The sequence below is a fragment of the Ornithorhynchus anatinus genome, chromosome 17, assembly GCF_004115215.2.
Source record: "Ornithorhynchus anatinus isolate Pmale09 chromosome 17, mOrnAna1.pri.v4, whole genome shotgun sequence".
NCBI classification, from domain to species: Eukaryota; Metazoa; Chordata; class Mammalia; order Monotremata; family Ornithorhynchidae; genus Ornithorhynchus; species Ornithorhynchus anatinus.
Window position 1 is genome coordinate 32,206,995 of NC_041744.1, and position 24,081 is coordinate 32,231,075.

At 43.2% G+C, this 24,081-nt stretch overlaps 1 protein-coding gene and 1 pseudogene across 1 annotated transcript in view; one reads left to right on the forward strand and one right to left on the reverse strand.

Annotated features, from left to right (window-relative positions):
• The window catches only part of ST3GAL6 (ST3 beta-galactoside alpha-2,3-sialyltransferase 6), a 112,857-nt gene that overhangs the window by 18,336 nt on the left and 70,440 nt on the right, over positions 1-24,081 (forward strand). The gene's annotated exons all lie outside the window — the stretch shown is intronic.
• LOC100089764 lies at positions 820-22,556 on the reverse strand (annotated as a pseudogene).

Genomic DNA, 24,081 nt, shown 5'->3' on the forward strand with positions numbered 1-24,081 from the left:
GAAAAGCATCTGTGTATATGAAGTTTAGGAAGGATTTTCCCCAGTTCTACTCTAATAGAAGTGAAAAACTGCTTTGACTTTTTTTCAACTTGGTCAATTTTTTTTTTAAATGGGGAAGGTGAGAAGAGAGATTAGATACAAATAACTTTGGCTAAGTAGGGGAAGCTGTAGGCTACTGCTAAAACCAAAACCATATTGAGAAGTGCTTTTAGTTTCAATTATCAAATCAGTCAGGTTCCTGCCTCCAGGTTTTACTCTTGTATTACAACTCCAACAACTGCATTTAACATGGCTTCCTGTTATTCAAGAGCTCTTTGGGAATGCCATTTGAGAAGGGAAAAATTTCAGGGAAAAAAAAGAGTCATATCTTGTATTTGGTTTAGGTTTAAATAAATCCCTAGTATGGTGAAGTCAAGTCAATCCTATTAGTAAGAGTTTATGGGTTTGTGACAGCCTGTCTAGTTTAGCTCAGGCAATTCTGTGTTTCAAACTTGGAATATTGGGTCATGTCTGCAAAACCTAGGCTGGAAAATCAGCCTCCTTTTCTTCAGGCACAGTTTGTACCAAATCCCTGCTGTATCTCAAGTAGTCTGTGATCCAGGCACATTTCACACCCTCTGTGTTTACCCAGGATCTCATAATCCTCATAAGTAGGGCATTTCCTACATTTGTTACAATCCCTCATAGTTCAGTGATTATTCACCTATAGAGAAGGAGATGTAGAGGTTTGGTTGGTATCTCCATAACCTCTGGTCTCAAAAAATGACATAAAGCAATAGACCTTGGAGTTCTAATGTTTATTCATCGCATTGGGTGAAACCTTGCATGACTGGTGTCTCCTATAGCAGAGCTAAGGCTTAGCTCAGCTTCTCTCCTCCAGGGTCAGCCACTCAAACAGGTACTGGCCCAGGGGGGCTCCCAACTGCTTCAGATTGGTGATATGGTCTCCCAGGCACTTGATGACTTCCGCTTGCTGGTCCAGGTACTCCCACTCCAGGAAGTCACACAGCTGGGAGAGAAGAGGGAAGTTTTCCAAGACTGGTAATTGTATAGAAGGCACATACAGTCTTTGCCTAGTCTTTTTGCTCATCAAGAGTCAGAAAAGCCTCACTTCATTGGGTATGCTGAGATCAAGGGAAAGGGTTCCTCGTTCCAGAAAAGAAAGAATATCTGACTCACTGATAGCTAAAACAGGAATGAAATTGTTCAAGTGTTCAGTGGATGCTGTAGTGAACATTAATACGGGTTGGGTATTTGGGGGGATTTCTTGGCTTGCCAAAGTGTGGAGGGAAAACAGAAACCAATCAGGGCTTACATGTGGGTCAGACTTCTCCAGCACAAGCTTGTGCAAGCTGAGCAGAGCTTGGTTTACTCTCTTCTCTAGCTTGAGGGCTGTTTCCAGGGCTTCCAGACAGTTACGCCACTCATCCCGCTCTGGCTTCTGCACAAATCCAGTCAGGAGAAGAATATATGAAGCCAAGGAAGTCATCCTGCCTGCCCCCCAGATTCGGGACCACAGTCTCTTTGCTTTTCTCTGTAGTGGCAAAGCAGTGTATCCCATGCCCAGGAGTAAGGACAGGCTAGAGGGACTCAGGCTGAGGTGCTGAAACAGCTGTTTCCCTTTGATAGGTCATCCTGGACATTGCCTTGCCTTGAGTGACGGCAGGTTTAGTCTGAACTGGGAAGAAAGGGACTGGTCCAGGCCTAGCTAGCCAAAGAAAGCGAGAAGGGCTTGTTACAGCCTTGAGGGGCTGGCAGTCTAAACTAAGACTGTAGTGGTGGGCTGACCTAGGGCCACCATGAGTGCATCAGACCAGGAGCCTTGTTTCCCACCTTGATGTCCTGCAGGACAATTTTGCCTCCCCGCTTATTCTGGTATCTCAAGAAGTTCTTTGCATCTTCCCATGTTTTGTCAGACCGAGCCTTGAACAGTTCTGCAAATTGACTGAGGGCTACGTCATCCTGATCAAAGTAATAAGCCTGCAGTGAGGAAAAACAGGGAACAGGGTATGGTTTACATCAAGTGGAAAAGTCAGATTTGAATAGACTCTGGTAAGGGGTGAAAGTGGGGAGTAAAAAACAAAAACCAAAATAAATAAAAAGAGGACATAGTGGCAAAATGGGCAACTGAGATAGGAAGCCATCCAAAAAGCTCTGCATCTTTGCCCTGAATTTGAGGCTCATTTTCCCATGTTTTCAAGAGTCAGTGCTCACCAACAGAGGTTATAGAAGGGAAGGAGACTTCCAAGGCTGGGTGGAACTCCAAGCCCAAAGAGATAATAATTTGAATGCAGCCAGACATGCCTGGTTCTTGCTGAGAGACTGTCCACATTCATCTTTCTAACATGCTTTAAATTTTTATGTTCTGACACTAAGGTTATTCTCCTCTCCCAGTAGCCCATAGTTCATCTGGCTAAGATGAATTTGTTGCCAAATTGTACTTTCCAACTGCTTAGTACAGTGGTCTGTACACAGTAGACTTGTAATAAATACTATTGAATGAATGAATGAATGAATAAGAGCTAGAGTGGCAGACTACATATAAGAAAAATCAAGCTGTCAAGCACATGGCCTTGTTTAGAACTAAGGGGTCAGAGTTCCTTGTTTAGAACTAAGGGGTCAGAGTTCCAGGGACAGATTCCCCCAAGAGTTGTTCTTCCTAGATTGACTGGCTACTATGTTGACCTAGCAGTAGTGTGCCTGCAGTTTTTGCCAATCATAGACATGGGATCCAACTTAAGTGAAAGTTTGTGATGCTAAAGAGATGGAAAAATATAATCAAGGCATTCTAGAGAATCCACTGGTCTTGGATTCACCTTCATCTCTCACCTTCAAACCAGCCCAAGAGTTTTTCATTCTGGTTTTCATTAGCTTTCTAGTTTTTAGTCCACTTTAAGCAGAGGGAACTCAGATGGCTCAACTAGATACTTATATCCCAAGCTTTTCTTAAGAGACATAGGCAAGCTTAAGTAGAATCTCTAAACTACCCAGTTTTAAGATGATATTTGGTAATCTTCCCCCCTCCTTCTTGTACTCTAAGAGCCCAAGAAGTTCCAAACACTCACCATGGAAAGGTAGACAAGGCTAGCATGCATTTCCAGGTTTGCCACAGTATTAACAGCAATCCTACATTCTACAGAGTAGTTCTGACTCACATGAGATTCCATCTCACCACAAGCTCAGCTAAAGAACAACACTATCCTTCCCCTGTCTTAGACTTAGCAGATCTATTAGAACAAGTGGGAGAAGGTAGTGCCAGCTTCCTCAACTGCTTTTAATCTCATTTACACTGCTGGTCATGTGATTGACAGCCGCTCCCCACCAATAGGATTTTATATCCTCATCAAATGACCAGTTGGCCTGGTAGGAGGAATTCCTCCAGGTGAAAAAAAGTCACCCACATCCCTAATTTAATTGAAACCCTGGAAGGTGAAGAGACTGATACCCCCTAGAAACATCTACTTCCACTTCCTCCCATAGGCACTGGATTAAAGGAGAACAGAGCTGGGGCCAATCACCCATTCTTCCCTTGCCCTCGCTATCAGATATGGAACTTTGACACCCAGTTGTCCCAATAAATCAATGATATTAATTGAGTGCTTACCATGTGCAGAGCACTGTAGTAAACACTTGGAGGAATTCAATATAATAGAAGCACAGTGGTTTAGTGGAAAGAGCATGTGTTTGAGAGTCAGAGGATGTGGGTTCTAATCCCAGCTCCATCACTTGTCTGCTCTGTGGCCTTGGTCAAGACACTTAACTATTCTGTGCCTATTACCTCATCTGTAAAATGGAGGTTAAGACTGTGAGCTCCATGTGGGACAACCTGATTACCTTGTATCTACCCCAGTGCTTAGAACAGAGCTTGGCACATAGTAAGTGCTTAAATACTATCATTGTTGTTATTATTGTTATTACATCTGTGAGTGTATTAATATATGGGAATCTGAGAAACCCACTTCGGGGGAAATACAGGGCTGGCTTCAGATGTCCCCAGATTGAGTAAGCTTTGATAGGAAGGTCAGAGGGGGTGGCAGTGTGGGTGAGAATCCAGCGGGGGCATGGGAACACCAGCAGATGGAAGTGGCACCTGTTTTAACAGGGACTTGGGAGGGAAATGCAATGACCTTGGGTGGCGGGGGGTGGTGAGGGGAGTGGGAGGAGGGAGAGGGAGAAGAGAAGAAATAGCAAAAAGAGAGAAGACCAGGCAGTGCCTCTGGACAAATGTTCTAGGCTTAAGGTTTTGAATAAGCTCCCACTTAACCTTATTACATTAAACTGGGTGTGCAAGTAACGCAATGTGATGATCTCATTTAAGGTGCTCTGGGGGTGGAAGTTGGGGGCAAATTGTTCTCTGCCTTGGGTAGCCAATGTCAGAAGCTGCCCACCATCCTGCCTCTCCCCCAACCAATGGAAGCAACAGCTAGTACTATGAAGCAGCCATCCGGCTGGCTGATGTCATATTACACAGGGCATGATATATCACATCATGTGACATCATGACACATCATCCCTGCCCTCACCAAAAGAAAGGAACAGGATCTGGGGGAGTGGGTGTAATCTAGCTCAGGTATGACACAAGGATGGAGTCAATGCATTTACAAGTTAGACTCATAATGAATTAGGGAGTGCTAGTGGGTATGACTGAGTGTGATTGACTCTCTTTCTTCCCCCAAAGGTGGTAGAAAATAAGAAGTCAGAGAGCAAAGATTTTTCAGTCTTCTGTGCATAGAACCCTTCAGGTGGCTATGATATTTAGCTAAGTTATTTATTTCCTCTGCATGTCCACAAAAACAGTATAAAGCTTCGGTGCTGCCGCTCATCTTTTACAAGAGAGTGATAACCAAAGTGACACATTCAATAGAGCAGCATTTTTTCCACTGTTTAAAGCAGTAGGCCAGATCACAATAACTCTCTAGTCTAGAAGAACTAGCCTCCTGAGACTCCCTCAGTAGCACCCAGCCCCTTCCTTCCTCTGAATTTGGGGCGCTCAGTTCTCCTCCCAGGGTGATCTGGTCAAAAGGGACCCTCCAAGGCCGCTCTCAGGAGTTTCCAGCTACTTCAGGTTAGTGATGTGGTTTCCCAGAAACTCTATCGTCTCCACTTGCTGGTCTAGGTATTCCTGTTCCAGAAAGTCACTGAAACAAATAAGCTGAAGCAAATAAGGAGACATAATAAGCAGAGACTGAAGCCACATCTTTATGCTGCCATCCTAATGAAAGGCTAAGGCAGAATTCCAATTCCTGAACTCGAAGGTAGGCATTTAAAAGCATTAGGTTAAACTGGCATAGATACTTTGGCCTTGAATTTGATCCAGGAAACTGGCTGACTGCTGTCTGGGGATTCTGAAAACCTGAACAGTTTAAATCAAGCAGGATCTGAATTAGTACACCAAGTTTCAGTCATGTATAAGTGGAATGATTCTCTCTCTCTCACACACACACACACACACACACACACACACACACACACCAAAAAAAAAAAAAAAGCTGGGTACTAGATCTATTCAGGGCCAAGGAGCCTGCCTTCCCCTGGCAGGCATAGTGGCACATCACTTACTCCTGAAGACAGAGGTCTGGGCAAATAGTATTGAGCCTACTTCCTTAGACTTCAAGGCTGTCATCAAGGGCAGACTAACCAGTAATCAGAGCCAAGTAATCAATAATTGATAGAACAGTTCATTTACAAGTAGCTCTCAGCAGAATTTGATGTTTGTTAGTAATTTAAGCAAGTCAGAGTAGCCAAACTTCCTTTGATGGGGAAGCCAAGAACAGATACTATCTTCCTCCCATAAACCTTCTGGCTCATTTGCTCAGAATGTTGGGATCTAGAGAAGCAGCATTGCCTAATGGATAGAGCACAGTCCTGGGAGTCAGGACCTGGGTTCTAATTCCAGTGTGTGGCCTTGGGAGATAGAGTTAACTTTCTGTGCCTCATTTACCTCATCTGTGAAGTGGGGATGAAAACTGTGAGCCCCATGTAGAACATGGACTGTGTCCAACCTGATAGCTTGTATCTATCCCAACACTTAGTAGAGTGTCTAGTACATAGTGCTTTAACAAATACCATAATATATAGAGATAGATATATCTACAATCGAGGTTTGAGTTTGTCTTGTTCCCCAGACCCAAGGTGGACATATGTGAGGATCACTCCTTTCTGAGACCAAGCTGTGCAAGGCCAACAGCCTGGTTCACTTTTTCTTCTCTAGCTGCAAGGTAGCCTCCAGGACCGCCAAGCCATTCCGCTACTCATTCACCACTGGTTTCTGTTGAGGAGATGCATGGTTACCATTTCAGCTGGGCTCATTAGCCCTGGATCAATCAGTATTTTTTGATTGCTTACTGTATATGAGAGAACTTTACTAAGCCCCTTGGGGAGACTACAGTACAATAGAGTTGATAGACATGATTCCTGCCTATAAGGAGCTTACACCCTTCAAGGGTGTTTTACAGGAAGTTTCTAGAAGGACCAGACTCAATTTTTGATGGAGGGGAAATACAAGGGCACATTGAGGACACACCAGCCAATTTTACCATGAAGGGAGGAGGTGGGAAAGTAGCCACAGTAGAGGTCTTGTTGGGAAAGACCTTGCCATAGAGGAAGACTGTAATAGTCATCCATTGCCATCAGCTTCAACCCTAGAGAGTGAGGCATACTGGGGCATTCTGTCACACATTTGTCCCACAAAGAACACATTTTAGTATCATTGGATTATAGGCACCTAAAAATCTTGCTTTCAAAAAATGTCCCACCATTTCTACTCATATCGGTCCAAATCAAAGCCAGAGATATTCTCCTAACAGGAAATATAAATCCCAGATAGCTGTGATTGGCAATTGCTCTTCTACCAATTGGTATGCCTTTTCTCATCAAGATACCAACTGTAGGTAGTTTAAGGATGACATAAGCAATACGTGGGAGTCAGGACATTTGGGTGCTAATCTCAGCTCTGCCACTTGCCTGCTGTGTAGCCTTGGGCAAGTCACTTGACTTCTCTGTGCCTCAGTTTCCTCACCTGCAAAATGGAGATTAGAATTCAGCCCCTTATGTGACAGAAACTGTGTCCTATTTGATTGCATTGGATTTATCCCATCACTTAGCACAGTGTCTGGTCCTCGGTAAGTGCTTAAAAATACCACTGTTATTATTGTTATTATTATTATTATTATTACATAGGATGCCATAGCCATCACTATAGCTACTGTATCCTCACACAGACACATGTAATGTCACATGCATTACACTGGGCACATTGGACCAGGCACATGGGTAGCATAGTGACATTTCACATGCCAACTTGTAGAAGTCTTTCCGAGTCTGCCTGAGTCTGTCTTCCTCTGGTGGGACACCTAACCTACTCATTCCAAACCCACTGTGTTCTCCTCTTTGGTCACTCTGAATACAGGTACCATTTCAATGGCCTCAAACTCTGTGAACCCCATGTGGGACAGGTATTGTGTCCAACCTGATTATCTTGTATCTACCCCAGCCCTTAGTACAGTGCCTGGCACATAGTAAGTGCTTAAAGAATACCACTATTATTATTATCAATATTAAAACAGCAGCAGGAGGCAAGGCTCGAGAGAGGCTAAGTGCTCAGAATATCAGACCTAGAGGTGTCTGGGTTCATATACCAGACAGGGGTCAGACCAGCTTGAAACCAGACTGTCTAGTATGAAACTGGATGAATGGCCAATCTTGCACTATACCATTACTAGTGCTTCACCATCAATTAATTGCATGTATTGCTTATTGTGGGCAGAGTGCTGTAGTAAGAGCTTGGGAGAATAGCATATAACAGAGTTGGTAGACATGTTCCCTGTCCAAAAAGAGCTTCTAGCCTATGGTTGCCATCAATAATGAGTGACGTTTGGGCACACTATGGGCTAGCCCAGCCCAGCCCAGAAGCTGAGGCTTCCCACCTTCATTCCCACCTATGTATTCTGTCTCAGTGCTTAGTACAGTGTTCTGCACACAATAAGCCATGAATAAATACTATTACTACTAGAGGCATATATCTAGAAGGAGAGGAAGAAGGAGGGCAGGCTAGAGATTACTGTAAGTGAGGTGACCACAATAGTGCAGAGTTGTCTCTTTCCCCAGTATGGTTGAGGAAGAGTTGCACACTTATGGTGAAAGAGGATTGGGGACACAGGGGTATTAACATTCCCTTCTCCTCAGCACTGAGCAGAGAGAGAACTCCTAAAACAAACACTGGAGAGAAATGGAGATCGTGAGAAAAGAAGATATGTTCTCAGGACAGTGAGTCAGCCTCTCCTTTTCCCACAGTGCTGTACAGAACACGAAATGAAACAAACACACCTTCATAAAGTATGTAGTTAGGGATGGCCACAGGCACCAAAATACCTCGTATTTCTTGTATTAGCACTTGGGCTCCAGGTTGATGGAGCTCTGACCATTCCTGTGGTGGAGGGGAGTGGGGTGAGAAATTTAAAATACTTGGTATGGAAAAGAAAGGCCAAAATAGAAAATTTAGGGAATGACTTGCAAAGTTCCTGATTTAGATTGTAAACATCTCAAAGCTTGATGCCTTTATATTGGTTATTCTAGAGAACTTAAATCAGGGTAATACATGGAGGAGATCAGTAAATGCTTTGGATGGTGATAGATTTTACCCGAGTTCTTTTGTTCCCATATGACTCCTAATATGGTAATTAGGAGGAGTTGATATTTTAGAAATGTCCAGTAGTGCATTAAAATGTATTGTGGAATGTACTCCTGAAATGAAGTTTTTCTTTTAATGGTATTTGTTAAGCACTTGGTATGTGTAAGTCACTGTAATAGGCACTGCGGTAGATACAAGATAATCAGGTTGGACATATCCCACATGGGGCTCACAGTCTTAATCCCCATCTTTCCCAAGATCCTTAACCTCTCTTCCTCTGTAGTAATAATAATAATAATAATGGTATTTGTTACTCACTATTTGCCAAGAACCGTTCTAAGCGCTGGGGGAGGTAAAAGTTTATTGGGTTGTCCCAGGTGGGGCACACAGGCTTAATTTCCATTTTACAGATGAAGTCACTGAGGCACAGAGAAATTAAGTGATTTACCCACAGCTGACAAGTGGCAGAGCCGGGATTAGACCCATGACCTTTGATGCACAAGCCCATGCTCTTTCCACTAAGCCAAGCTGCTGTAAGTGTGGGTGAAGTGCTGAGCACTTTGCTGCTTTAGGTAGGCGCTATTATGAAAATCAGAAAGCAAAATCTCCTGTTGTAAGATCACAAAAATTAGAATTTCTGCTGAATAGGACATGCTGTCATTACAAAACCATTACAAAACCAATGTTTTTGTTCTTCCTAAAATTTTCAGTCCTGAGTGCCCCTGGTCAAATTTCCTGCTGCCAAAGTCCTGCTACTGGACCCGGAAGCAGAGTTCACATGGATGTAGAAAGAGGGGTGAAAGGGTTCTGGAGCACATGGGAGCATTCGGAAACCCTCACCCACCCTGGAGAAAAACTGTAGGATCATATACAAAATCGGCATGCTTATGTGCAGTGGTGCTTATAACTTCATCCCATTAAATTGTGTGCCCCGCCCCTGAATACCAGCTGTCCCCTAGCAAGAGGGATTTGTTGCTCAATAAAATGTGAATTGTTAGACACCAAGAGGGTCATCAACTATCCTATCATATGCATTTGGGATTGTCTCTGTTGCCAAATTGTACTTTCCAAGTGCTTAGTACAGTGCTCTGCACTCAGTAAGTGCTCAATAAGTACAACTGAATGAATGAATTAGGTGAGTGAGACAATTACATGAAGTGACTTTTTCTAAATATGGTGATTCCATCCAGAGCCTATGACTCACTCTTATACTAGGCATTTCTGCATCTGGATATATGGTTAATGATGTACCACAGACAGAATAAAGTGACTTTATTCACACACTGGGATCCTTAACTTGTAGATCCTTTGCAAAGTTTGCAGACTTTGAGAAGCAGCATAGATTAGTGGAAAGACTATGGACCTCCAAGTCAGAGGACCTGGGTTCTAATCCCATTTCTGTGCTTAGAACAGTGCTTGGCACATAGTAACCACTAACAAATACCATCATTATTATTTGCCTGCTGCGTGACTTTGAGCAAGTCATTTAACTTCTCTGTGCCTCAGTTACCTCATCTGGAAAATGGGGATTAAATCCTCCTCCCTCTGATTTAGACTGTGAGTTCTATGTGGGACAGGGACTGTGTCCAACATGATTATCTTATGTCTACCTCAGTGCCAAGTACAGTGTCTGGCACAAGAACTATTTAAAAAAAAATCCTCACCCTGGTTGATCTGGTCTCTTAGGCTCTTGGTGGTCTTTACCTGTTTATTTTGGTACTCCCATTCCCATAAATCAAACAGCTATGCAATAAAATGAACTCATTCCTACAGCAAGTCACACAGCAGGCCACCCAAGGTTGATGCCATACTCTAGGAGAGTAAAAAGCCTCACTGCAGAAGAGTCAGGATGGCTTCCTTTCGAATCACTACTAATAATAATAATTATTATAGTATTTATTAAGTGCTTACTATGTGCCAGGCACTGTTCTAAACACTGAGGTACATACAAGATAATCAGGTTGGACACAGTCCCTGTCCCACATGGGGCTCACAGTCTTAATCCCCATTTTACAGATGAGGTAACTGAGGCACAGAGAAGTGAAGTGACTTGCTCAAGATCACACAGCAGACACATGGCAGAGCCAGGACTAGAACCTAGGACCTTCTGACTCCCAGGCCCATGCTTTATCCACTAGGCCACGCACTAGTGTTTAATTACAACACACAGGCCAGGAACAACTGGCTTAGAGAAAAGCAGTTATTTACCTTTACCAACCCTTTAATAAGAGTGACGTTCAGCTGAGCCTTAGTCCTTTAGGACTTTGCTGAGTTACGGGTTTCCTCTTGACCTAAAGAGGCCTATTCAGGAGTCATGAGACTAGAACTATAGTTAGGTTTCCTGTTATTCAGCATTAGGATGGCAGGAAGCATGCCTCCCTACCTACCCTGAGAGGTAGCAACTGAGATAAAAGGGAAACTGGTGCCCAAATCACCAGAAGCTAAGTCCTTAAGCTCACTCAGGCTGCTCTACACCAGCAAGCAGGAGCCCCCCTTTCCTCTTCTCCCATGCCCTTCTGCTTCACCCTGACTCGTTCCTGCTATTCATCTTCCTCCCAGTCCTACAGCACTTATGTACATATATGTAACATTTATATTAATGTCTGTCTCCCCCTCTAGACTGTAAGCTTGTTGTGGCCAGGGAATATGTCTCTTTATTGCTGTATTGTACTCTCCCAAGTGCTTCTACAGTTCTCTGCACACAGTAAGCACTCAGTAAATACGATTGACTGACTGACTGACAAATAAATACAACTAACACACCATGGTGCCCTATTGGCCGAACAATTGATAGCAGCCTCCCAGCCTAAGGAAATTCTGCTACAAAATTCCATTTTGGCATCCTAGAAATGATGCCTCAAAGGGCCAGCATCAAAACACCCTGTGTTGCTGACCGAAAGCAAGGCTAATGACAGAAACTGAACAGCTAACATTAATAGCACTGGGGTTCATCTACTTCCCTCAGCCAGTAGGATTACCCTTTCTCTCACCAAAAACCAAGCAACTACAGACCATGTGTGGTCTAGCAGATGGCTTGGGTAATGGCTTGATGGTACAAAAAGCTGGGGTTTAATTTGATTTTGTGTAGAACCACGTACAGGGGAAATAGTATTTTAATAGTTTGTGATCTGGTTTATTGATATGGTGGCAGGTCAAGGAAATGTCATAGCACTGGGGGTTGGAGATGGTAGGTGGATAGGGTTGGGGACCTGTGGTGAATTAGGAGAGAAGTCATAGATCCACAGCATTAGCAGCTATAGCAGCATCTACTGGGGAAAGGTTGCTGGGGTAGTGGAGATGGGTGAAGGCTGCTGAAGCGGGGTTAGGGATGGCCATGATGGGTGGCAAGGAGTGCTGTGAAAACAGTGACAGTAGCTACAGGAGCAGGTGGCCAGAAATCCCTGCCATAGAAGAACTTGGAGGAGAGGCAAGAGAGCTCCCCACAGCTAGCTTTCTCTCCCTAACCTTTCTGCTCCTCTACTTGGCTTCCTGGAGCTTAAATATATAACGATATTTGTAAAGTGTTTTCTCTGTGACTAATGCTCTTCTAAATACAAGGTAATCAGGTTGGACACAGTCCCCATCTCACCTGGGGCTCATGGTCTAAATCAGAGGTTTTAGGATTCTCTCTCTCTCTCTTTCTGTCTCCTTGGCTCTCTAAGCCCATGTAAGCTACTTTGAAGGCAAGCAGCCTGTCTACTTTTTTCATACTCTTCTAAAATACCTACCATAGTGTGCTCAGCAGTAACAAACCAACTTCCAGGCAACTTTAAGGGTGCCTGCAGCCCCATATTTGTCAAGTTATAAAATGTCTTCTTCTGTCTAACGTAACAGTGAAGGAAATGGAGAGCAGGTCTGTTCTTTACTCTTCCCTCAAGGGCTTGGGAAAGTGCCCCACAGCCAGTGTGAATCAATCCTTGCTTCTCAAAGAGAGTGATTACCTCTCAATCAGCACTGAGAAGTAGCTTGGCCTGGTGGCTAGAGCACCGGCTTGGGACTCAGTAGGACATAGGTTCTAATCCTGACTCTGCCACTTGTCTGCTGAGTGACCTTAGGCAAGTCTATCATTTCTCTGTGCCTCAGTTACCTCATCTGTAAAAGGGGGTTTAAATTGTGAGCCCCATGTGGGTCAGGGACTGTATCCATTGTGAGCCCCTGTGGTCAGGTACTGTATCCAACTTGAATATCTTATATCTACCCCAACACTTTGTACAGTGCCTGGCACAAAGTAAGTACTCAACAAATGCCATTAAAAAATCAATTACTGGTGTTTATTGAGCACTTTCTGTGGGCAAACCACTGTAATAAGTGCTTGACGAAGTACTACAATACAGCAGAGTTGATAGATGTATTCCCTGTTCATTAGAAGCCTACTGTCTAGAGGAGGTGATAGGCATTATAATAAATTACGAATAGGTACATAAGTGTTCTGGTATGAATAAAGAGTATAAATCCAAATGCAAACTCAAGGAACTCAATGCAAACTTGTTAATATGAAAATGGAAGCTTTTTCTCCACCCCACTAACTAACCTGACCTATTTCAATCCAACACACCCAAGGACTTTAATTAGTACTTACCATTCATTGCCAAGAAAATGATCAGTCCTATGAACTGGCTTGCTGATTGAGATTTCCACTTAGATTTCCACTGTTCCCCTTTTAAAATCCCTCCTCTCCAAGCACTTCACACGTGCTCATTCACCCCCGACCAGTTATTCAGCCACTATTTGATGTTGGGTTCAGCATAGTTCAGGGATCTCTCAGAGACCACCTTGCCCGAGGCCATTTGACAAAGGCACCAAGGGAGGACTATCCCAGGCCTGACATTTACCCCAGGTTTTCCATTTATCACTTCAGTGCCCTTGTCTAGATCCCATCTGACATCTTTAAATCAGCATTACCTCACTATGGAAATTAGTTTCACTGTTTTCACCAAACACAGTGAGATGTGTTTCACCAAACACAGCACTCACCAAAAATTAATTTGACAAAAATAGCTCCTAGGCTATTTTTACTCATGTCAACATTTTTGCTCTTTTCCTCAAGGTTCAGACCCACGCCTATCTGATTTAGCTAGAAGTTGGAGAATAAGAATGGCTGTAAGACAGAAATTTTGAAACAGGACAGTGCTTTATCAAGGAAATTCAGAATGAAACACAAAGGTCTAAATATGCTGTTTTCCCTACTGATCTCTCCAGTGATTAAATAGTATAGGCAAGTCCTAGCAGAGAATCTAGTTAGAGTTCGATGATTTATTTCACATTTCAAGCGTTGCCCAGCCCAGAAACTATGTGTAGTGGATAGAGCACGAGTCTGGGAACCAGAAGGTCATGGGTTTTAATCCTGGCTCTCTACCACTTGTTTGCTGTGTGACACTGGGCAAGACCCTTCGCTTCTCTGTGCCTGTAACCTCATCTATAAAGTGGGGATTGAGACTGTGACCCCCTCATGGGACAGAGACTGTGTCCAACCCAATTTCCTTGCATCCACTGCAGTGCTTAGAACAGTGCCTGGCACATAGTAAGTGCTTAACAAAGACCATTATTATGCCAGTGGTCATTATTCTTTAGCTTATCACTGGCAGGCAATGATTTGCAAGGAAGGAACATAAGCTTATCTGAAATGCAACAAAAATATGTAAGAAATCTTGGATCTAGACTTTCTGTCTTCCTCTAAGCACCCATCACCATCTGCCTTATCTGACATTTTTCTTTCTTGTCTCCAGCTTTCTCAGCACCCAAGGCAGACTCCTTTCATCTCTCTTGGGGCTACCTTTGCTCCCCATAGAGCCGTCTTTCTGGAGCTTTCTCAGCCCTGTGCATTCCCTTTCCTGGGGGCCTCTAAGGCCTCTGAGTCAATACTAGTGCTGATTTCTGCCCTCCCTGAGCCCCTTCCCAGAACATGCCCCACCGGCCACCCCAAACCCTGACTGTGTCCCCAGGGGAACACAGGGCAGAGCCAGTGTAGCTTGTGCAGGAGGAACACTGGGCTGAGGCAGTGTAGCCTAGTGGGAAGAGCTCAGAAACCGGAATTAGGAGACCTATGTTCAAGTCCCAGCTCCACCATTTGCCATGTGACCTTGGGCAGTCACTTACAATTTAATGCTGTTCATCATACTAGTCATGCCCTGTATTACTTCTCTCTTCCTCGCTCACTGCCACACACACATGCACATGATCATGTCTCTCCCTGTCTAGGCCTGAGGTCTCTCAGATCTAGATTAGGATGATCAGTCGATCACTGATATTGATCATTTGCTATGTACAGAACATTGTACTAAGTATTTGGGAGAATATGATACAGCAGAGTTGATAGACACATTCCCTGTCAATAGAAAGCTTACAGGATGATGGAAAATCTGGGAGATACCCTAGATTTCTGCCATCTCATAGTATGTTGAAGACCTGGCACATCAGCCAATCAATTAATGCTATAACTGAGTGCTTACTATGTGCAGAACACTACTAAGCACTTGGGAGAACACAGTATACAATCACCTTCCTGGGATAGTTGCAGCAGAAATTTTTCAGGATCGGCAACCCGTTTTTGCTCCAAATCTCAAAATGCTGCTTTTGGGTGTTCTAGCTGCTCAAATTGGCTTCCTATAATAATGGAGAGAACAACTAGGGTATATAATAATAGGTAAGAGCCGCAGTTTAAACAGTTCTCAGATTTTCTGATAGGAATACCATGTAAATTTAATAATCATGTTCAGCATAAACATGTTCTCTATGTAACTGAATCCATTAACAAACAGCATCACATTACAAATAGATGGCTTCATGTTTGGTTTGCTTGTTCAGTTCGCACAAATGCTTTGGCGGTGGTGGCCACTGTTGGCAATAAATCATTTTTTTTTTTTACTTCTTGCTGTGTAGGAATTAAGGCAATTACTTATGATAATATAAAATATACATGCTTGCAATTAGAAAGAGATTCTAATTACACTCTTGCTGGCTGGCAACAATGAACTGTCACTTGAGGACATATATTTTTACCCAGCATAATTTTTCTACTTTGCAGTTGTATTCAGCATCGCAAATATGACTTTGCCATCAAATCCCACTTTGTATCTTGCAGTTCAACTATTTTCATGAAAATTTTTTGCAGGGGGAGGTGAAATCACCAATAAACAGACTATTTAAAAGCAATCATTGAATGGACCTGTCAAACCAGTTTCAGTTATGAAATTTATACCCAAGATAAAGGGCAAATTACAATTGGGTATATATAAAATCTGATCTTCAGCTGACATTTCCTCGGCTTTTTATTTTAGGCCTGCTAGATCATTTATGTTCATTTATAAAGCTACAAAGAAAAAGGCAAGCATTTGCCAGAGGGAATGTGGATTTAAGAAATTGGTTCTGCTTCTTCATTTGTTTGAGTTGAAAAACCACTGCGGAGCAGGCATTTTCTATACAAAGCGTGGACTTGGGAAGTGCAGTTAGTCGAGTCAGATGCCCCATACACTGCCCCCGGGTGTGCTGCTATCCAGACCCCCCAGGGGCCATCCATTGCCAAACCCCTCCTTTTTTTATGGTATTTGTTAAGCACTTACTATGTGCCAGGCAGCGTTCTGAGACCTGGGGTAGGTACAAGCTAATCAGATTGGACACAGTCCCTGTCCCACATGAGGCTCCCAGTCTTAATCATCATTTTGCAGATGAAGTAGCTGAGGCCCAGAGAACTGAAGTAACTTGAAGTCACACAGCAGACAAGTGGCAGAGCCGGAATTAAAACCCACATCCTCTGACTCCCAGGCCTGTGCTCTAACCATTAGATCATGCTGCTTCTTCAATTGAGGGACCAGGGGCCATTTTTCCCCTCAGCCCATCCAAGTCACCCACAGTTTCCTAAGGTTGAAGCTCCTGGCCAGAGAGTTCTTCCATACTGAAGAATATCTAGCTGATTCAGATTACTATTGTTACCATCCAAATCATTTATTTCCTATCTAAACCAGGTACATGTATTATGCGTGACACAGTGTTTCCTCCAATAAATCTATGCCCTGCTTAAAGAAAAAAAATCTGGGTGACAAAACACAAAGAATGGAAATTTTTCCCTGCAGACATTAATATTTCCCAAGTTCTGACTGAAGAACTCCAAGAAAAAGCAGTTCATCCAGGCATGCTTTTTCCTGCCATTTAGCTTTATATAGCTAAGCTCCTAAAACACTGCCCTTTTGGGTGTCACTCTGCTGCCCTGAGAAGCTTCAGGAGCCTACCCAAAACTTGACTGTAGTGAAGGGTGGCCTAGGGTCATGGGCGCTGCCCTCCTAGGGGTCCTATGCATTGGCCAGCATTGGACAAAGGACCATTGATCGGCACATTAACACGGTTCAGTTTAAACAGGACAGAAAATCAGGGCAATTCAGTTGAGTCACTGCCTCAGCTGGGTATCATACCTGGCTGGGTCTTACATAGGCTGAGGAGAGTGTGGTCACTAATACTTTTGTCCCCGGAACATCACCCTCTGATTGATGAGGTCTCACATCTTGGGAAGCAGCTTGGCCTAGTGGATAGAGCACGGGCCTGGGAATCAGAAGGACCTGAGATCTAATCTTGGTTCTGCCTCTTGTCAGCTGAGTGACCTTGGAAAAGTCATTTTACTTCTCTATGCCTCAGATATCTCATCTGTAAAATGGGGATTAAGACTGAGCCCCTTATGGGACAGGGGCTGTGTTCAACCTGATTAGCTTATATCCACCCCAGTGCTTAGAACAGTGCTTAGCACATAGTAAGCACTTAAAACCCATAATTATTATTATTGTTACAAACAATGGATGAGCCTCAGTCCAGTCCTAGAGACTTTGGGGCTGAGACCCTGCTTAGAGGAATTGATTATGGCAACCTGCAGCGTCTTGCAGTATGGTTTGGCTCTGGATGGACCTGTCCTGCAGCAGGAAAGACTTAACCTAAGGTCTGGATTAGCTTCACCCTTTTAGTGATAAGAAAAAAAAAATGTTCTACCTAATTTGTGAGTGTGGCTCAAGTCAGTTTGACATTTGAAGATTAATTGCATTCTTCTCCTCCCCAAAGGAGTTTTGTTTTTCTAAGGGAAGAGTTCTTGCTGTAACTGGAGTGAGCACTTGAGAAGCTGCATTTCTCTGTGCCACCTCTAGATGAAATGAGTTCAGTTCCTGCAAAGCTGTTGCAGGAATTGCTGATCCTGTCTGGAAAGACTTGGAGATTGAAAAGCACGAACGAGGCAAAGCATCTTAGAGTTGTTGCTTTATTTCTGCAACTAGAATTCAGGCGGTATGTACATCTCCGTTTGTGCCCAGCAGCAAGGGTTCAGACTAAGAGCCTGAGGATAAATTCCTGAAAATTACTCATCTGGTCTTCCCCAGTAAACTGGGCAAACAGGTACTCCCCGAGGCTGCTCTAAAATGGGCATGTGATCTCCCAGGCACTTGATGGTCTTCGCCTGCTCATGCCTGTACTCCCATTCCAGGAAGCGAGAGAGAAAACGAGACTAGTTTTATCTCAACAAATGGGTTTTCAGCAGGAAAACCATCGACCCAGTACAGATGTCAAGTTCTTAAATTTCTCCAGGAAGTCAGATTTTAAAGGCAAAATATGGGATTAAGAGTTCCTCACATGAGATTAATGCCTAAATTTCTTGAAAAATTATTCTTTAAAGGTAAAGTTAAAGGCAATTACGGGACTGAGGGACATCCACATGCCTCTAGCAAGGACTCCCCGAGAACTTCAGAGAGCTGTGCACCAAGATCTAGATGTCTCTAGGGATGCTTAGAAGGGAAGAAAGAGAAAAAGACTCTATGCCAGCTAGCATGAGCCCTGTAATATAGGAATAAGTTGTTCTGTTAGAAAGACAAAGAGTTGTTCCTAGTTCACCTAGAAACATTTCTAATCCTGTCTCCGCCACTTGTCTGCTCTGTGACCTCGTGCAAATCACTTAACCTCTCTGGGCCTCAGTTACCTCATCTGTAAATGGGGATTATGACTGTGAACCCCATGTGGGACAGGGACCATGTCCAACCTGATTATCCTGTATATTCAGGGTATATACAATGCTTGGCACATAGTAAGCCCTTAATAAAAACCAAAATTATTATTATTATGATTTACCTCTTGTCTGGCACTCAGCAAGTATCTGAAATTTGTCAGTCTCCAGCTCAAGCGAGAGCCACTTTCCTTGTCATCATCTTGTGTAGCTCCAACCAGGCCTGATTGATGGTCCTCTTCAGCTGCAGGGCCTCCAGGCCACACCCAACTTGTCTTGCTCCGGCTTCCGCTCCGACATGGAGTCCATCAGTAAGTGAGGTAGTTGCCCCAGGGCACAAGGAAGACCCTCTTTAAGCAGACCATGTTGTTTGTTGAAAGTTGGGATTATAACTAGCTTTGTGGGTCATGCCTTTCTAGAACTGACGCAGTGGGAAAAGTAGATAAGTGGTTTGGGCGTTGAAGCCTGACCCATACAGTCCTGATGCTTAGAATTGTACATGTTTCTAAGTTGCCCAGGATGGCTGACAAGAAACTGGGGTAAGTGTTCAGTCTTCTGCTACTAAAATTCAAGTTCCATATGGTGAATTATGATTTTACAGAGACTTCATTTTAGAATATTTTGGGATTAGGGAAGGTAACGTATGTGGGATATTCATTATGTCTAACCAAAGTGGCATTTAGGCAAGGGAATGTATAATGAGCCATACCAGAAAGTCTATTCTTCAGCAGCCCTGCTATTTTAGTATAGAGCATTGTGTCAGAATTAAGTTTGAGTAATAATTGACCAAATCTGGTGGCTCAGAAAAAGAAAACAAGGGAGTGTAAGCACTTTTCAGCACAAATGCTCTTCTGGTAGAGCAGTTAAGAAATATGGACTCAGGCTTGGGAAAATAGCACATGATTGGATTCTCATGTCTCATGGTTATTGCCTCCTGAAAGCAATACACCGGATTTAGCTCTTACCTTAACAATCTGCAGAGAGATGTCAAAGAACTTCTCTGCATATTTCCTCTCTTTGTGGGACTGCTCCATGAAGAATTTGGCAAAGCAGCTCAGAGCCACATCATTCCAGTCAAAGTAGTAGGTCTGGAAATAAAAAGGTTCTAGGGTAGGTGGAATAAAGTCTACCACACATTTAGAGTGTGAAGACAGATGGGCTTGTCTTAAGTTACTTTTCATTAGCATTCTGTACCTGCTAAGGAATGCTAGTGGGGTAGTTTATAAATTCTCTTCCGTATCCTTTTCAGCATCCATTGATTCTCTAAGGGTACCTCCCATCTGTTCATAAACCACTTGTTGTGCCTCAAGTCATTCTGTTCCTCAAGTAGCTCGTGGTTCAGATAGCCAGTCAAGTCATCTAGGCAATAGCCCTTTGTAGAGAATGGAGAGGAAAGGCCCCAGTGTTAGACAGTCACAACCCAGGCTACAGTCCTGGCTATGGCCAGCAGATGCTGGTCTGAGAGAGGCACTGCTTGTGAGGGCCCATGGAGGTATGAGATTGAAGGCCCTGAGGTTAAGGGAAGGGGAACCACTTCCATCAGGCTTCGGCATGGACCAGAGGAGTGACCATGGAAAAGGAGCTTCTCTTTTGGCTTCCTCTTCTTCCTTTCTCAATTCCCGACCCCACTAAAGCTTTGCTCCAAGTTTGCCTGTGCTCAAAATGAAAGACTAACACCCATGGAGAGAAGAGAAGGATGGAAAAGGGAGAGAATAGAACATCATCATATAGTAAGGAAAATATGTTCCCCCTAAATGTCTCACATCATCATTTTCCATTCTTTTGCTCTATTTCTAGAAAGTTGAATGAACAAGCTAGTTTGCTTTTGGCATCAGAGACTGTATGTAATAAAGCAGAGGGAGGAGGCTATCCAGTTCTAGCATCAGAACTTTGGTATAACAAGGGGCCTAGTATATTCTGACAAATGCCAAAAGTGCAGGTGACCTACAGTTACCTGTAACTCACTAGAGCAGGAAAATGCCCTCACTCCCTTGAGGCCTTGCAATTTGTTAGTCCCTCACCACCCTCAAGATTTCTCTGCTGGATGGGGACAACTTGGGTATCCCAGAGCACAGTGGCCCCTTGCTTAACTGTACCTGGGTGTGGGGTATGACCAACGACGGTCACTTATTTCCCAAAAAAACACATTGCAATGTCTTACCTTTCATTCTGACTGAAGGGATTTTCCAAGGGCAGAAGTTTCAATAAATATTAGAGGGAGAGAAGCCTGCCACCGGAGGTACCTTGTAGTGCTACCAGACCTGACAGATCAACAACTCATCTGACATAAGCAGTCATAGCTTTGACTGGACACAGTTCAAATTATACATTCAGTGCTACTCAAGAGCCAGAGGACCACACTTATGTGTTAGATTGGAATGGTGAGAGCACTCACAGTCAGAACTATGAGAGGTACATTGTTAAAGGTCACTCAATCTTGAATTAACATTGCTGTCCTACTAGCCTGGAACATAACTGCAGCCTTCAGTATCTCAGGGGAAGGAAATTAGTGGGCAGTTATATTGGAGCTTTAAAATAGCTATTAGTAGTCTGATTCTCTCATTCTCAATATCAGTCATCTCATTCTCAATCAGTATCAGTCATTTGCACACTTAGTGTGCAGATCACTGTACTAAGCACTTGGGAGAGTACAATGTAATGCATTCCCAGCCCACATTGAGCTTATCATCTACAAGGGGGAAACAGATAATATAAAGTTACAGATAAGCACATAAGTGCTGCGGGGCTGGGGGTAAATAAAAGGAGCCAGTCCAGGGGGCACAAAAGGGAATGGGAGAAGAGAAAAGGAGGGTTTAGTCAGGGAAGGTCTCTTGCAGATGTGCCTTTATTAAGAGGGGAGGGTAATTGTCTGTCAGATATGAAGAAGGAGGGAGTTCCAGGCCAGAGGCAAGACATGGGTGAAAGATGAGATTGAAGTACAGTGAGAATGTTGGCATTAGAGAAGTGAAGTATGTGAGCTAAGTTGTAGTTAGTAGAAGAGTAGGGAGGTGAGGGAGGAGGTGATGTGATGATTAATTTTTTAAAGCACATGGTGAAGAGTTTGATACAGAGGTGGATGGCCAACTGCTGGATGTTCTTGAGGAGTTGGGAGATCATAGCCTGAAAGTTTTAATATAAGTTATGGGCAATAGAATGAAGTGTGGACTGGAGAAGGGAGAGATAGGAGGCTGATATGCTAATCAAGACTGGCTAGGGTAAGTGATTAGATTAACATGGTAGGGGTAGATTAAGCCCATATACATATGATAGGCCTCATATAAGAATGGTAAGGCGGTTACAGGAAATACAAGAATAAAGGCCATATACATTCTAGGCACATCAAAGTTATGATAGAGAGCTACTGGTAGAGATAACATTGTTAGAGTTGCTCAAAAGGAAGTCCTCTGAACTATATAAGACTTGCTCACATACCCCTTATGTTTCACAGCATCATAACTTACACATTTATACACTTATACAAAGTTGCTCTCATGTATACCCATAACACTTCTAACTCTCCTAGGAGTGTGTGAAGAAGGAAGAGGGGAGATATTTCTGTGAAAGAAGTTGTGCATATACCAAAATACTTAAACAACAACATAGAATAAGCCCTATCTGATGCCTTCACTCAACTACACTAAGAAAATCTGCTTAGAAACAAGAGAAAATACTCACCATTGCCAGATAAACTTAACTAGCATTTAATTCTTTATTCACCATATTATTAATAGCAGCTTCACATTCAGAATAGAAGTTCTGATGTATCTGAGATGCAATCTTAGAGTGCAAGAAACATCCCCTTCCCCAAAAAAAAACTCCTACTAAGTTAAGATGTCTACCTAATGTCATCAAGCCTACTCTCTCAGCACAACTGATATACATCCCACTCAGATCCTGATTGGATTTCATTCTCCAATAACAACCATCCTCATCAGCAAGAAGCAAGTTGGCAATTAGCATATGGTGGTTACTCAGCAGAAGAGAGTTGCCATTATGCCCTCCATGAAATGAATAATGAATTCAGGAATTTAGAGACAGCAGCATGGCCTGGTGGAAAAGCATGGGTTTGGGAATCAGAGGGTTATTATTAGTATTAATATTGTACTTGTTAAGCATTATTGTGTGCCAGGCACTGTACTAAACACTGGGGTAGTTACAAGATAATTGAGTTGGACACAGACCCAGTTCCACATGGGGCTCACAGTATTAATCCATTTTACAGATGAGGAAACTGAGGCACAGAGAAGTTAAAGGTCACACAGCAGACAAGTGGCAGTGTTAGGATTAGAAACTAGGTCCTCTGACTCCTAGGTTCTAATCCCAACTCTGCCACTTGTCTGCTGTGTGACCTTGGATAAGTCTTTTAACCTTTTGCTGCCTCAATTTCCTCATTTGTAAAATGGAGATTCGATATCTGTTCTCCCTCCTGCTTAAACTGTGAGCCCCATGTGGGGCATGGACTGTGACTTACCTTGTATCTACCTCAGCATTTAGAACAGTGTTTGACACATAGTAAGCACTTTTATTATTATTATTAAGAACAAACTGGGAACCTATTAGTCGGATTATAGGAGTAAAAATCATCTCAGATAAAATAATTGTGGTATTTGATAAGGGTTTACTGTATGCAAGGAAAACAGACCCAACAGCAGCATCCTTGAGTACAAAGGACGATAATCTGATTATTAACATCATCCCTAGATAGTATTTATTAAGCCTTAATTTGTGCAGGGAGCTGCTAGGTAACTGAAGGTATCCTAAACACATCCTGCAAAAATAGTGTTCTGTATTCAGTGGGTTGAAGAACTGATGTTCACTGTCTTTGACAAGCATATTGTGGATTATTGTTATTATTATTATTATAGTAAGCGCTTACTCTGTGTCAAGCACTGTTCTAAGTACTGGAGTAGATACCAGATAATCAGGTTGGACATATGGGACTAACAGTCTAAGAGGGAAACAGAAATTCCCATTTTATAGTTGAGTCAGTCAGTTGGATTTACTGAGTGCTTACTGTATGCAGAGCAGTGTAGTAAGCGCTTGGGAGAGTATAGTATAACAATATAACAGACACATTCCCTGCCCACAACAAGCTTACAGTTTAGAGGGGGAGACAGACATTAATATTAATAAATAAAATTACAGATATGTACATAAATGCTATGGGACTGGGTTGGAGGAATGAATAAAGGGAGCAAGTCAGGGTGACGCAGAAGTGAGTGGGAGAAGAGGAAAGAAGGGCTTAGTCAATGAAGGCCTCTTGGAGGAGATGTGCCTTTCATAAAGCTTTGAAGGTGGGGGAAGTAATTGTCCGTCAGACATGATGAGGGAGGATATCCCAGGCAAGAGACAGAGTGTGGGTGAGAAATCAGCAGTGAGACAAAGATCGAAGTACAGTAAGAAGGTTAATATTAGAGGAGTGATGTGTGTAGGCTGGTTTGTATTGGGAGAGTAGCGAGGGGAGAGAGGAGGGGACGAGTTGATT